The sequence below is a fragment of the Rousettus aegyptiacus genome, unplaced genomic scaffold (genome assembly GCF_014176215.1).
Source record: "Rousettus aegyptiacus isolate mRouAeg1 unplaced genomic scaffold, mRouAeg1.p scaffold_m13_p_6, whole genome shotgun sequence".
NCBI classification, from domain to species: domain Eukaryota; kingdom Metazoa; phylum Chordata; class Mammalia; order Chiroptera; family Pteropodidae; genus Rousettus; species Rousettus aegyptiacus.
The window spans coordinates 31,640,460-31,654,283 of NW_023416309.1; the positions used below are offsets into that span (position 1 = coordinate 31,640,460).

At 40.1% G+C, this 13,824-nt stretch overlaps 1 protein-coding gene across 10 annotated transcripts in view; it reads left to right on the forward strand.

The window, feature by feature from the left end:
- Positions 1 to 11,078: 11,078 nt before the first annotated feature.
- The window catches only part of STAMBPL1 (STAM binding protein like 1), a 45,538-nt gene continuing 42,792 nt past the window's right edge, over positions 11,079 to 13,824 (forward strand). For 6 of the 10 annotated variants that reach the window (XM_016129216.2, XM_016129217.2, XM_036223064.1 and 3 more), the window contains exon 1: positions 11,080 to 11,504. The gene's annotated coding sequence lies outside the window, so the exon portion shown is untranslated. Of the gene's footprint in view, positions 11,505 to 13,824 lie in introns of all 10 variants that reach the window. The other 4 variants (XM_036223065.1, XM_016129219.2, XM_016129221.2 and 1 more) reach the window with 3 other exon arrangements.

The window sequence follows — 13,824 nt, forward strand, 5'->3', positions numbered from 1 at the left end:
GAAACAGGCTGCATCTGTCCAGCTGCAGGTGCAGGGAGGAAGTTCGGTCCAGCAGGCAGAACTAGGTGACTAGCATGTGCACAGTACAACAACAGATCAAAATCAGATGAGCATTGGCACTGAGGTCCAGCCAGCCATGCTTCAAGAGAGCCAAAACCCAGAATTCAGCCAAGAGGACCCCGAGAGCAGTGAGCCTCACAAATCCAGCAAGAAGGGAGCAGACAGAAGGGCACCTGGGACAGTAGTAAGTTATAGAGCTGAAGCCACTGGAGTGAAATTTTGGAAGAGGAGGAACTGAGGATGACAAGAATTATAAGAGCAGGTTCTGGAGGGTAAAGATTGGGCACAGAGAGTGAAAGGAAATCCCAGTTATCAGAAACAGCATTCAGGTGAGGCACACTGGCCAGCCCTGAAGCTCAGGCCTGGAGTGTTGAGCCAAATCTCATTAAATATCCCTTCTTAAGATCAGAGTTCATCCCAGAAATAGAAGGAGTCTTTTAATCAGGAGGCATTTAGCTCCAGGTAACCAGAAACTGAACTGAACATGGTTTTAAAAATAAGGAGATCATTGACTCACAAAATAGGAAGGTCAGCAGAGCAGTCTAGGGCTGACCTGATCCAATGGCTCCTACTCCATTTTCTGGTGACTTTCTTAACTCTGCCTCACTTGGGGTGGTGGCTTCATTTGCAGGCTGGTGGCACAATGGTTCCTGTCATGCTAGCCTTGGGCGTGAACAGAACGACACTGCAGGGTCAGCACCCTTTGGGGCACATAAACCATGTGGGCAGAGTAGACACCTGGACAAAATCATTCTGGTAAGAAAAGGGAAGGGGAATGATGCCAGCAAGGCAAGTGCCAGAGTTCACAGATGGGTGCAGGTGGGCAGCAGACTGCGGCCCTCAGTGTTGCTGTATCTCTGACCAGATGTGTTAGCTGGGGCAAGACAGTTTGGCTCTTGAGACCTCCAATTTTTTCATCTTATAGTAAAGTGATTAAACTAGAGAATCTTTAAGATTCTATCCCGCTCTAAGTAGTCTTGGATTTTGTGAAATGAGATGTTCATGGTTAGCTTTTTATTGTTGCATGGTTAATAATCTTGCAGGATGGCTCAAGAATCTCTCTCCATTTTACATGGTCCATCTGACTGACCTGCTGATGCGGAATCTTTCTCACCGCTAACAGTAATGATGACAATTATCGAGCACCCACCGGGTACTGATCATTGTGCTAGGCACTTTAGCATGCCAGCTTAGTAAATATTTACAAACTCCTTTCGAAGTGATATTATTCCCATTTATAGATAAGGAAACTAAAATTCAAAGAAGTTAGTTTACTGGCTCAAAGGTCACATAGCTGCAAAGTGAACCAAGATTCAAACCCAGGTATGTCTGGCTCTGAAGCCCCTTCTCTTACCCGTTGCAGTAAACAGCCTCCCTTTCTGCAGACGTGGCCCGTGTTTATGGTTCTAATGATCCAAGTACAGAGGAAAATGTTGGACCAAGATAGTGTAAAGGGTCACCCATGCAAATCCTAACTCCCTAAACATTCCACCTTGAAATCTGAAATTCAATTCTCTGGGGTTAATAAAATTCAATTCTCTGCTGTTTGGTCGAGTGCAGATGTTTCTGTGTTTCCCAGAAGCACCTCTACCTGACAGTATTTCAAATAAAAGAATTTCATTTGGGGATGAATACCATATATCTTTGACTCTTTTCTTTTCACCCTTTTCTTTTGCTTCAGATGATTGGTTGTGAGAAGGATACATGTTCATATATATTTTCAGTCTTTCACTCTTTTCTTGGACTTGGGGAAGTTGAGGAGGCAGTGAGAAGCTTCTTGCTTACTGGGTTAATTTCTGATCTTTTTCCTTGTAGGCAATTTGATAACGTGAGAATAGGTCATTGGAAAGAGTCTAGGAAACTATATAGATTTATATAACATGGGGAATGAGCTTAGAGTAGAAGAGGAACACAGCAAAAATCTTGGGGTAACTTCCACTTAAGATATTAGAAAAAACATGACATTGGGAAAACAATTCCTTTGGCATTGTTTCTTTGTGACACATAGCAAGGTTTCAAATCGCTATCTAAAGTTTGGATACAGAATAGATATTTCTTTGAAAACAAAAGTGTGCTAAGAAAGAGTTGTAAGATAGCAGAACATTACTCAAGTTTGGTTCTCTTTCCTCTGGAAATGAATCCTCACGTCTACATCATTGATCCTATCCTGACCTGCCTCTTTCAGGGTCTTACTCTTTTCATTATCTCTTTCCATATTCCAGTCTTCCATCTCCTCCTTCTAACAGGTCCTTCCTTCTGCTTCCCTACCTGGAGGAGGAAGCTCGTAGGCCCTGATGGCACTCTGATTACCAATCTAGTTCTTGCTTTCTTGTGGGATAACTGGCTTACAGTTGGTGTTCCATTTCTTTTTCAACTCTCATTCCATTTATGTGCCCACTCCATGGCAGTAATTTGTAAATGGTAAAAATCAATCTACCTTTTTTTTTAGACTTTGTCTTTCTCTCCATCTCAGAAGCATGTGACCCTGTTCATCATCCTTTCCTTTTTGAGATTCTCTTCTCCCCATGATTCAGAGAGTCAGCTCTTGTCATGGCTGCATTGCTCCATTTTCTCATCTGTAAAATAAATAAGATGATGATATGACCTACCTCACTGGTTCGTATGGATTAAGTAAGATGATGCCAGCAAATAACTCAGCAAAGTTCATGGCACTGATATGGGTCAATAAAGCTTTGCAGTTTTATAATAATATTACTCACACTCCATCACACCTGGCTTACTTCTAAGATCATCCTTTCCTGACCCCTCTTCCTTCTACTGCTCCAGTACATATGGACGTTTGTTGAGGTTCGGTCTTGGGTCTTAGGCCTTCCCCAGTTACTGTATGTGAGACTGTCTTCTGTCCTCTGGGTTTTACCTCACACAACTCAGCAGGTGACCCCAAAATCTATGTCTCAAGGTTAATCTTTTGGAATTACTGGGCATTTCCATTTGGCTATTCTGTGTTCACATTAACTACATCATCATTTTACTATAGCTTATATATTGCTTTTTTTTTTTTCATTTCTAGCCGTGATAACACCACTCAGGCTCAAAAACCTCCCTGTGCCCCTTTCTGTCCTAGACATAGTGCTAGATGCTTTACAGATCCTATTTCATTTAATCTTCCTAAGAGTTCAATTGCATTTACTCATTAAGAAACCGCGGCTTAGAGAAACTAATCAATTTACTTTTGAAGTCCAATCTATCAACTAAAAATACTCACCTTTTGTGTTTCACTACCTTGCCACTTAATAGCCAGCTTTCACAAATTTACTTATCCCCTTATAATATGTAACAGAGGCCCATTTGTTTCTTTGTGGGTTTTGAGTTCCACTTTAACTGTGACTCTTTTTGTCATGTGTTTTGCAGATATGCAGTCTTCATCTATCCATTCCTTTCTGTGCACAGCTTCTAGAAACACAATCTGTCATCTTTTGGCCTGAAATATGGCCTTCCTACTTCAGGGGATTGTTAAGAGAACCAAACGACATCACGCCCTGTAAACTAACATACACTCAGCAAAGGTAAAAACCTAGTAACAGCAGCTGGTAGCCATCTAATCACGTTTCCCGACTGTCTGGAACAAGCGTCAGACTGAACCGTGCTGCAGTCTTCAGTGACCTCGGCAAGTCACCAGCACTTTCAAGATCTCAGTTTCCTCCTCTGTGAAGTAAGGAAGTTGGATTAGATGATATCTGTGTTATCTTCTGATTCTAAAACGTAAAGATTCCGCTTGTTAAGAATGCACCTTATTTTTTACCTCAACTAATGAAAAAGATTCCTCTGATTAAAAAAAAAAATGACAGTTAAGTCAACTTTTTAGAAGTTCTCTCTGCTCTTTTTGGAACTGGGGCAGGGTGAAGTGTGTGTGGTGGTGGGGGAGTGTATTTCTTTGTGTTTATTTGAGTCTCTGAAACATAAGCAATGTATTATGACAAAGTGATCTATGATGGCAAAGTTTGTTATTTAATCAGAAAAACTGAATAAACCAATGTGTACAATAACAGATTCATAATTATGTTGTCTCTTGGAGTACTCATATGAAACTATGTGTTTTCGTCTATTTTGTACCTACTTTCAAATTACAAATAAGTTGTTATTGGTTCCACCCTCCCACCCCCCCCCCCCACCCCACACACACAAATTTCTATGTTGACTTCTAACCTGCAATGTGACTGCATGTGGAGACAATATTTTTAAGGATAATCGGGGTTAAATGAGATCATAAGTGGGGTCCTAATCCAATAGGATCAATGGCCTTATGAGAAGAGGAACAAAGGGATACTTCTCTCTTTCCCTTCACTGCGTGTGAGGACATAGCCAGAAGGCTTGTGGGCTTCTGCAAACCAGGAAAGGAGCTCTCATAAGGAACCGAAGCAACTAGCACCTCATCATGAACTTCCAGTCTCCAAAATTGCAGGGAAAAAAAAAAAATTCTGTAGTCTAAGCCACCAGCCTGTGCTATTTTGTTATGTCAGCCTGAGTAGACTAAGACATAAGTATTTATCTACATTATGAGTATCCAGTAGCATATGCCTAAATGTATATTTAGAGATCTGCTATTTTTACTGTTTGTCCTTGGAAAAGATTGTGTTTTTGATAATATAGCCATAGATATATTTAAGAGTTGTATTTTAAGACAGTACTGTTCACTCCAGTAAAAACTTCAGTGGGCACATTTCTTTTTTCTATATACAAAAGATAGATTCTTTTTCTGCTGACCAAAGAAATTTTAAATTTAAATAACCGATGTGATGCCATCTTGTATGTTTTGTACTTTTTCTTTGAAGAGAAAACTGCTCAAGCCTACAGAGTGGCTGTTTAATACTAGCCAAAGTGAACCACGGAAGGATTTCTATTGCACTGAAGCACCCTCAGGGGAGGTGCAACTGTCACAGGACCTGTTTTGACAGTGAGGGTCAGAGGCTGTTCTTCCACCTCTCATCACTCTCCCTCCACCTTTCTGTCCTTCCACACACAGCTTATGTATCTGTAAATAAGCCTGCAAAAAAAGTCTTTAGAAAAATTCTAACACCCCCAACACTACAGGCATACTTCGGAGAGAGATTGTGTGTTCAGTTCCAGACCACTGTAATAAATCGACAATCACAATAAAGTGAGTCATATATATATTTTTTTATTTTCCAGTCCATTTGAAAGTTATATTTATTACTATACTGTAGTTTATTAAATGTGCAATAGCATTATGCCTAAAAAATAATGTACATACCTTAATTTAAAAAAAAGAAACACTTTATTACTAAAAAATGCTAACTTTCACCTGAGCCCTCAGTGAGTCATAATCTTTTTCCTGGTGGAGGGTCTTACCTTGATGTTGATGAAAATGCAGTATTTATGAAGTGCAATAAAGCCTGTGTTAATATTTGTTCCACACTTACCAACATTTTATGTACCTAAATCCAAGGGATCAAATAATATCAGCCGAAGAGATAATTTACATTTTCATCAAATGTCTGCCTGGATATTGAAATGTTCAATAGTAGTAAGTTTTATATCTTCAGAGCACATTATAGTTTTCAAAATTCTTTTATACTCATTAGCTTCATAACTACCTTAAGAGTGATCTGAAGTCATCATTCACCTGTTTCATTCACCAGTGGAAAAACTAGCTCGGGGGATGCAGCCCAGGCCTGTTTGTAAGTGGGAGGAAAGACAAGGTTCCAGGAATTCTGAAACCTCATCGGGTATATTGGTTACAGGAACATAATGGACATAAAATTCTCCAAGCCCGAAGTAACTAACAGGAAGAGAGCACCAAAACAAATCATCCGAGTGGAAAAAGTCAAATGTTCCTGCAGTCAGTTTCCATTTTTGAAGCAGTTGCTTCCTGCACTTAGTGACACAGACTAGTTGCCATAGTTATGATTTAATTCCTCAAATAAAAGAGGTTATTCAGAATGTAATAGCTCCTTAATAGCATAGACCAGTGGTTTCAAACTTTTTAGCTTCGTGATTTCTTTACACTCTTAAAAATGATTGCAGACACAATTGAGGACTCTAGAGAGCTTTTGTTATGTGGAGTATACCTATTCATTTTTTCTGGATTAGAAAATAAAATAGACTTAAAAATAATTTATTGATACATAAAAATAATAAACTGATCACATGTTAAACTAAGTACAATAAAGCTATATTTTCCAAAACAAAACAAAAATTAGTGAGAAAATTGTCATTGTTTTATATGTTTACCAATCTCTATTACATCCGCCTTAATAGAAGATACATGAATTCTCATATTTGTGTTGGCATTCTAGCTGTAACAATATCATTCACATAGCTCTGCAAAACTCTACTGCAAATCCATGAGAGAATGAGGGTCAAAAAGACAAATAATGGATTTGTTTTTATGAAAATAGTTTTGACCTTGCAGACATGCTTGACAAGATTTCAAGGGTCACTGAGCCATACTCTGAGAAACGTTGTTATAAATAATAGCAAACCTTAGAATTTGAAGAATATATATTTTTCAAAATATAATTCCTGAGGTACATGCTTTTAAGAACACAATAATCTCTGAGATGAGCATTCCTTCTCATAGAATCAGTTGAGTGTTTCAGTTCTTGTCTTTCCTTTGAATTTAAAGATAATCCAGAGCCAGAAAATTCTAAATCTGTGAAACAAATAACAAGGACTCCAGCCCATCTTGTCTGAGAAGGGACCCTCCTAGGGTGGTTATTATCCCAGGTACCACCACTTTATGGGCAAACACCAAATAATTATAGGAGTGCATGAATGTAATTTTGGTTTCCTGATTAATGTAAATTCAGCCCTGCCAACTTGCTCTTTGTACTTCAGTTCCAACAAATGAGACTTAACTAGGGTGTGGACAGATTGAGAGATTAGAGACTATTTCAACCTCTTGACTTTTGGATGAATCAAAGAGAGTGACAGACTTCTATCTGATGGCCAATCAGAGGCAAGAAGGGGCTCTGTCTTGAACACCAACACCCTCAGACTCTTCCAGCTTCTCAGAAGAAACCTATCTCTGATATTGGGAGACAGGGAAAAATCTGAGTACTGGTTCCATGTTACTCATCCAGTGAGACAAGTATTAATGTTTTGCCACTTGTCATAGTTGGGAAATACTCAAATACAGCATTACTTAATGTAGCAATTTAGAATGTAATGTCCCATTTCTATATATGCCATCAACTAAGCAAATGACAGAGGAGTCATAATCCCTTAATTTATCACTCGTCTTTGTGAAACAGCATGATCTCCCTTCCTCCCTTTCTCCTTTATTTATTTTTACCTTTATTCTTTCCTCAAATATTTATTATGTACCTATTATAAATGAGTCACTGGGATAGATATAACCTCAATTTTTTTTATTACTAATTCTATTTATTTTTAATTATTAAATATTATTTTTCCTAAATAAGAGGAAAGGATGCCCATTAAGGAAAATTAAAATTATAGTAAAGCATAAGGAACACAATCATAATTCCCCATAACTAATCATAGGGACTAATTTAAATAAATTCTCTTAGATTTTTTCTGTTTTTATTTTCTTGAAGTGAGATGTGTATGTAATTTTGTATCCTTATTTGTTTAACATTGTGTCATAAATAGCTTCAATGCTATTTAAAATTCATCATAAACATAACTTTTATGTACAAAGTTGGTGATAATATCTCAGTGGAGAAATCTTATTTCTCATTTCAGATTTTCATAGGATAAATTGCTTCCTAGAAGTGGAATTACCTGGGCAAAAGAAATGTGTCCATTTTACAGCTTCTGTGAGCATACTGACAAATTCCTTTCCTAAAGTATATCAAAATTACACCCCAAGATGAGAGGACTCATTTTATTGTGAGGGGAAGTAGAATTTGCTATCCCAAAATATGCTTTTTGGGATATTGCTTGTTTTAAGGTGGTTATTTTTGAGGAACAAAAGACTCAGAAAGAATTGATCTCCGCCCCACCCCCCTCATCTGTCTTAAAAAATTCTGATAGAAAAGACTGATCCAGGAAGAGAACCTCAGCATACTTACCTTGGCATATATGAATCAGGTGTGGAAGATAGGGAGGATCCTAGAATGTTTCTTTTTTAGATTCCCCTCTGTGCCTCATCGTGGGCAAACTGGCAAAAATTTGTTTACCACGTGTTTGCTGTTTTTTGTCTACCTGTGAATCGCCTACTTTCCCTGTGAAGGCCCAAACCCCTGCCTCTTTCTTCTTAGTTCAGAATGGCATATAAGCCTCAACTGCTCTATGTGTCCTCAGGTGCCAAATTCTTAGGGAACCTCCATATGAACATCTGTAATAAATTGGGTGATTTTCTCCTGTTAATCTATCTTATGTTAACTTGATTATTAGTCCAGCCAGAAGAACTTACAAGGGTAGAAGGAAAATTATTTTTCCTCCCCCATAGGTTCATCTCCATCAATATTGAGGATGAGATATTTATTTATATGCAATCTTTGCTAATATGCTTGGTAAGGATAAAAAAAAAACTTATACTTAAAAAACTTGTATTTGGGGTAAATATTAACTTAAAATCTCTAAAAGTGCAAGTAAAATTATAGAATGTTTTAAAATCGTTAAAAGTTGCATCATACGCTCGTGTCTATTTTTTCATTAATTCAATTAATGAAAGGGAAGCCAGAGCTTAGGTCACCCCAAAAGTCACTGTATCGGGGTTCTTGGTGGGATGGCAAACACTGACACCTATTCTGGTTAACTTAATCAGAAGGGAATGCTTTGGAAGGACATCACAGAAAGGTGAAAACACAGGAAGGCTGGAGAATCAGGTTCATCAAACAGGCAAGGTAGCTTGGTAGCTGGAATCAGTACAGGTCACGCACCACCCAAATAGCTACTTGGACACCAATGGCACTGCCATCAATACTTCCACTTCTCACCTCTGACACTGCTGTCTATAGATGCAAAAGTCACTTCACAGATAATGGAATTAATTATAAAAATGTTTCTTCTTTGAATTACATACTCCAGATGCAAAGATCTAGATAGGAGCCACCTCTGATTGGCTGAACTTAGGTCACATGACAATTTTCTAGCTGCTGGGTGTGGGTGAAGACAGTGAGTATTGGGCCATTTGTGCTTTTATGAGAGTTTGGATTTATCAACAAGGCATGGACGAATCCTCAAATAAATGAATCAGAGCATAAATGAGTTTTTGGCTAGAAATAAATGATTAAGATTTATTCCACAATCTTAGGATTTGCAACCAGGAATGCAACTAGGAAATACCCAAAGTGTTTCAAAGAAAAAAAAAAGAAGGCTGAGGGTTCTTAAAGTAAAAAATACATTTCTGAGAAGAATCGGTCCTACATTCTTAGCCTCTGGATTGGTCTAAGATCATCCTCTAGATGATCGGTGGTTTGGGTAATGGATGCCAGGTAGTCTGGACACATGAATATTCTTCCCTTAGTCCTTCAGGGGGTAATCGAAGGATTATCTGGAGTTTAATATATATCTAGGCATTGACACAGGACTGGAAAGTTTAAGTTCCCAGACTAGTTAGGACAAGAATAAAATCGTTTTCTCATACCTCAACCTACATGATTTTAGTAATTTATCAGCTCGTCTATTTTGACTTCATTTTATTTCTTCACTCTATTACTCAGAATCTAGGTAGCAAGACTATCATCAGTTACCACTAAATAATTATGTGAAATTCTTAGTTTCATAATACTTTTTAGGAATTGAGATAATCTTAATTATCACTGAATTTTAGATTGCCTAGGAGGTCATGAGATTACCTAGTCCAGAACTACAAACCCAAATGTCTACCGTATCTTCAAATATCAGTGTGGTGGGGCATATAGGAGTGGTAGGGACTGTGGAAAACTGAAAAACATCTTCCCGGCCTGAAGGCGACACTTACTACTTGACTCTGGCTGGTGATTGCTAGAACCTACTATGGACCAAAGGTTGCCAGTTCTTCCAACTTTTTAGAACATACCAAAAGTCTGAATTTTTGTGAAATTTTCTGATTTTAACATTTGGAACCAAATTCAAAATTAGAAAAACAATGATACCATTGCTTCTTTAAAAGTGAAAGCCGAAGGCTGCCTCCAATAGTCAAATCTCTTCATTTTAAAAATAAACGCAGGGAGATAGGCCTGAGAAGTTGAAATGGCTGAGGCGAAACGGCTCAGTTGGCGGCAGATCCAGGGCTGGAAGTTTGATCTCCGAAGGAAAATTAGATTAGGAAAAACTGATGTTCCACTGCCCCTCTCTGCAGTCACTTTTCTCATTTGTAAGTTACCTCCTAACCAAACTCAGAAAAGGTGGAAAAGTGTCTGTTTCATCCAGCAGTAGCAGTGTTTGTAAAATGTTTATAAATTAATAGAATCTCTTTAGCCAATAGAAATAGCGTTTGGTGTCAGATTAGGTTCTAAATCTTAACTTCTATTGTGTCTCTCAGTCATGGGAAAAATAAGATTATCGTTTATAAGGCTATTGAGAGGATGACAAAAGATTACATGTTTGTAGTGTCTGGCACAGTACCAGAACCATACTAAAGACATTGCACATGATAATTATAATATCGAGAAGAAATTACAATCGTTTGCACTATCCGTGGGGATGAAGTGGGGATGGCGCGAAAGAGGACCAAAGTGCTTCGTGATGGGGCTACGTTATGGATAAATCTCAAGGTGGAACTCTTCATAAGAAACTTAAGTGGAATTTTCGCCAAAACCCTATCTTGGTCCTGACTCCACTGCGAGTTCATGGTTATATCTAGCTACATCATGGCGTGTGTTAGCTGCAGTCCTAAAAGGCATCCACTCCTGTCCACTTTGGCGAAAGTGATGGTGAAGCAAAATGAGAGTCCAGGTTCCGGGCTGAACAAGGGACGTGCAGGGTTTTCAGGTGAGAGTCGCACCCAAACGTTTTACTCTCGCTCTAGGCCAACCGCAGGGACTTGCTTCCACCTGCGAGCTCTTTCTGCAGAATGCGGGAGGCTGCAGCCGCGGAAGAAGGGGCGGAGGCACAGGAGGAGGCGGCACCCAGGGGCCGGGGAAGGGGAGGCCAGGACCATCGCACTGACAATTTCTTTTCCTGCGGCGGCGGCTGCAGCAGGGACGGCTGCTGCATGCTCGGGATTGACTGGCCTGCGCGTGGGTTTGCGAGGGCGGCGTTCGTCCCAGGCGCTGGGGAGCCACCGCGAAGAAGGGAAGGAGAAGGAGGAGAACAACGCACGCAGCCGGAACGAGTGGAACTAGCAAAGCTGCGTCGGTCCACAGAGGAGAGGGGGAGGAGGCACTGCCGAGGCAGGCGAGCGGGCGCCTCCACGCTGGGTGCCATAGCACCCGGCTGCAGTGCCTTCTAGCAAAAGCCAGCGCGGACAGGGCTGCAGCGGCCAGACGGATGCCCAGGCCACACGGCAGGCGCGGGGACAGCAGCTGTAGTCGCCGTCCCACGCGGGCTCCAGATATCGGGGGTTGTTGGTGAGTAGGCGCGCGCGCGCGCAAGCATGCGTGAGTGTGAGCGCGCACCGGCACAGTCAAGTGTGCGTGCCGGGTCCGTGTGCCGGGTGGCCTGGCGCGCTGCCTGGCCCTCTTCCGCTGGCGGTGTCGGGTCTGCGGCTTGTTCTGCAGAGAGAAAATGCTTTTTGCTGGCTGTTCACTTCCTTCCAGCAAGTCTTTCGACCCGTCGCCTCCGCGTGCACTGCCTCTGTGTGCCCCCCAGCCAGCCCCTAGGAATTCGTGTCACCTTGATGGAGCAGGCAGGGAAGCTGTGGCTCCTGGGGTCAGGGCGGGACCTCGGCAGTGACCTATACGCGTGGGTTTATGGTTCCGACTTGGAGATAGTGTCGGCATTCAGAGACACCACTCCTTGTCTTTGGGAGTGCGTGATGTAGAGAAGGGAAGGGTGAGGGTTGGAAAAAGAGACCTTTACACCCGCAGGATGTGTGGCACACCTCTGTAGGTAATGTTTATTTTTATGCCTTTATGAGCGCCCATAAGTCAGTCATTCTCACCTTAAGCCTTAACCTTAAATGCTTTCGTAAAATGCACAAAGTGGAAATGCCACTAAAACATCATTTTCCAGAATTCTCTACAACAATCCACACTGTTGATATCCAAGATCTTAAGATGCTATAATTACTGAAATTAAAAAATAAATTACGTACGTAATTAGTAATTCAGCAAACAGAACCTGATCTAGAGAATTGAAAAAAAAAAATCTTAAGTGTTTGGGTGGTGTGAGGGTGAGGGTGGTTTCTGAAAATCAGTGTTTTGGTGGCAAGGAAAACCGACAAGTAAGCTCCAATGAGCACACACCCCTTTCCAAACATGCCGCTAATCACTGAGAAGAAAATGGAAGTCCTAGGTTTTATGGAATTTCCAGAATTATAATGAGTATCAGTAGAATGCTGGTTTATGATTTCATGATTCAAGGTCTGTCAAGGTCAATATGACAGATTTGTTCCAGGAGATAAATTACATCTGAATGTTTGATTTCCTGTGTAAAGTTTTTGGTGGTAGTTTTCTGTGGTTGTTTATAGAGGTTAAGCCACTGGGTTCTGTTTTTTTCTAGACCTTGTTTTAACGGGCAATCTTACATTTGTGGGATGGATGTTCATTGTAATAAGCATTTTTGTAGCTGTTCCTTTTTAAGTTAATGACTTTGAGAAATAGGCTCCTCCTGTTTACCATTTGCTCCATTACAGGGTCTTCATTCAAAAGCATGAAATGTTATTGGGATCTACCTGGAAAATGAACTGGCTGCTTGGTTTCTGTTCAAGCACATATTTAGAAAATTGTTAGCCACTTGGGTATGTCAGCTGGAATTTATGAATCAGCTGGTTCTTGGGAATTTTAAGAGGAAAGTTGTGTTTTTAATACTCTTTTGTAAAAGAAGCACCATTTAAATGATCAGGCAGAGATACCTAGTCCTTTACCCATATTACAGTCTTCAGGGACAGTTTCTTGCCTACTTTTGCCCTGTATCATAGGACCCATTGCTAGTGAGAGGCTTGGAGAGAGAAATGAGAGGAGCTGTGTCCCGAGGGTGTCTTCAGCAGAGAGACTGTCTCTGCATTTGGCTCCTGAGAAGGACGGATAAAAATAGTTAAAGAATTGTTAGTAATAATTACTTCTTTTTTACTTTCAGCATCTAGGACTTAACCAGTTAGATCATATTCCTCCTTCAAGGTATCTTCCCAAGCTTGCTTAATAAGTCAGGAAGTAAGGTCGCTGTTTACAGAGAAGAAAAGTCTGGTAATTCTTGTTCAAATACGAGGGGTAGAAGAAAAATGTAGATGCTGCTCAGGAAATATCAGATACCTTCATGGAAAGTGTGTTTACCAATAAAGACTGATTTTAATCCACTGGATTTGTGATTCTCTCTAATGCTAGCATTTCCCCCCTCAACCCTGTGAAAGATTTATAAGTAACTTCAAATGATATTACAAAAAATGAGTCATAGTTACCCCTGAAAATGTTAAGAGTCAGCTTTCCATCCCTCAGGGCTAATGGATCACAGCTGCTAAATAAATATTCGTTAAATGAAAAACAATTCTAGACTGTCTTTACTTCCCAACCTAACTGCATCAGGTCTTCCAGTATTGATTATTTTTTGCCATCACTTTATATGAATCACCAACCCTTTCATCGCATTGAAGTTCAGTTGATGGAGTCAACTAAGAAGACCACCTTCCTTCACTGAAAGAAAAATAACAATCTCTCTAAAATAAAACAAAAACAAATAAACACTGTATTGGTACCTGTGGACTTGCTTATTCCAGCTCTGTGAACATGTGAA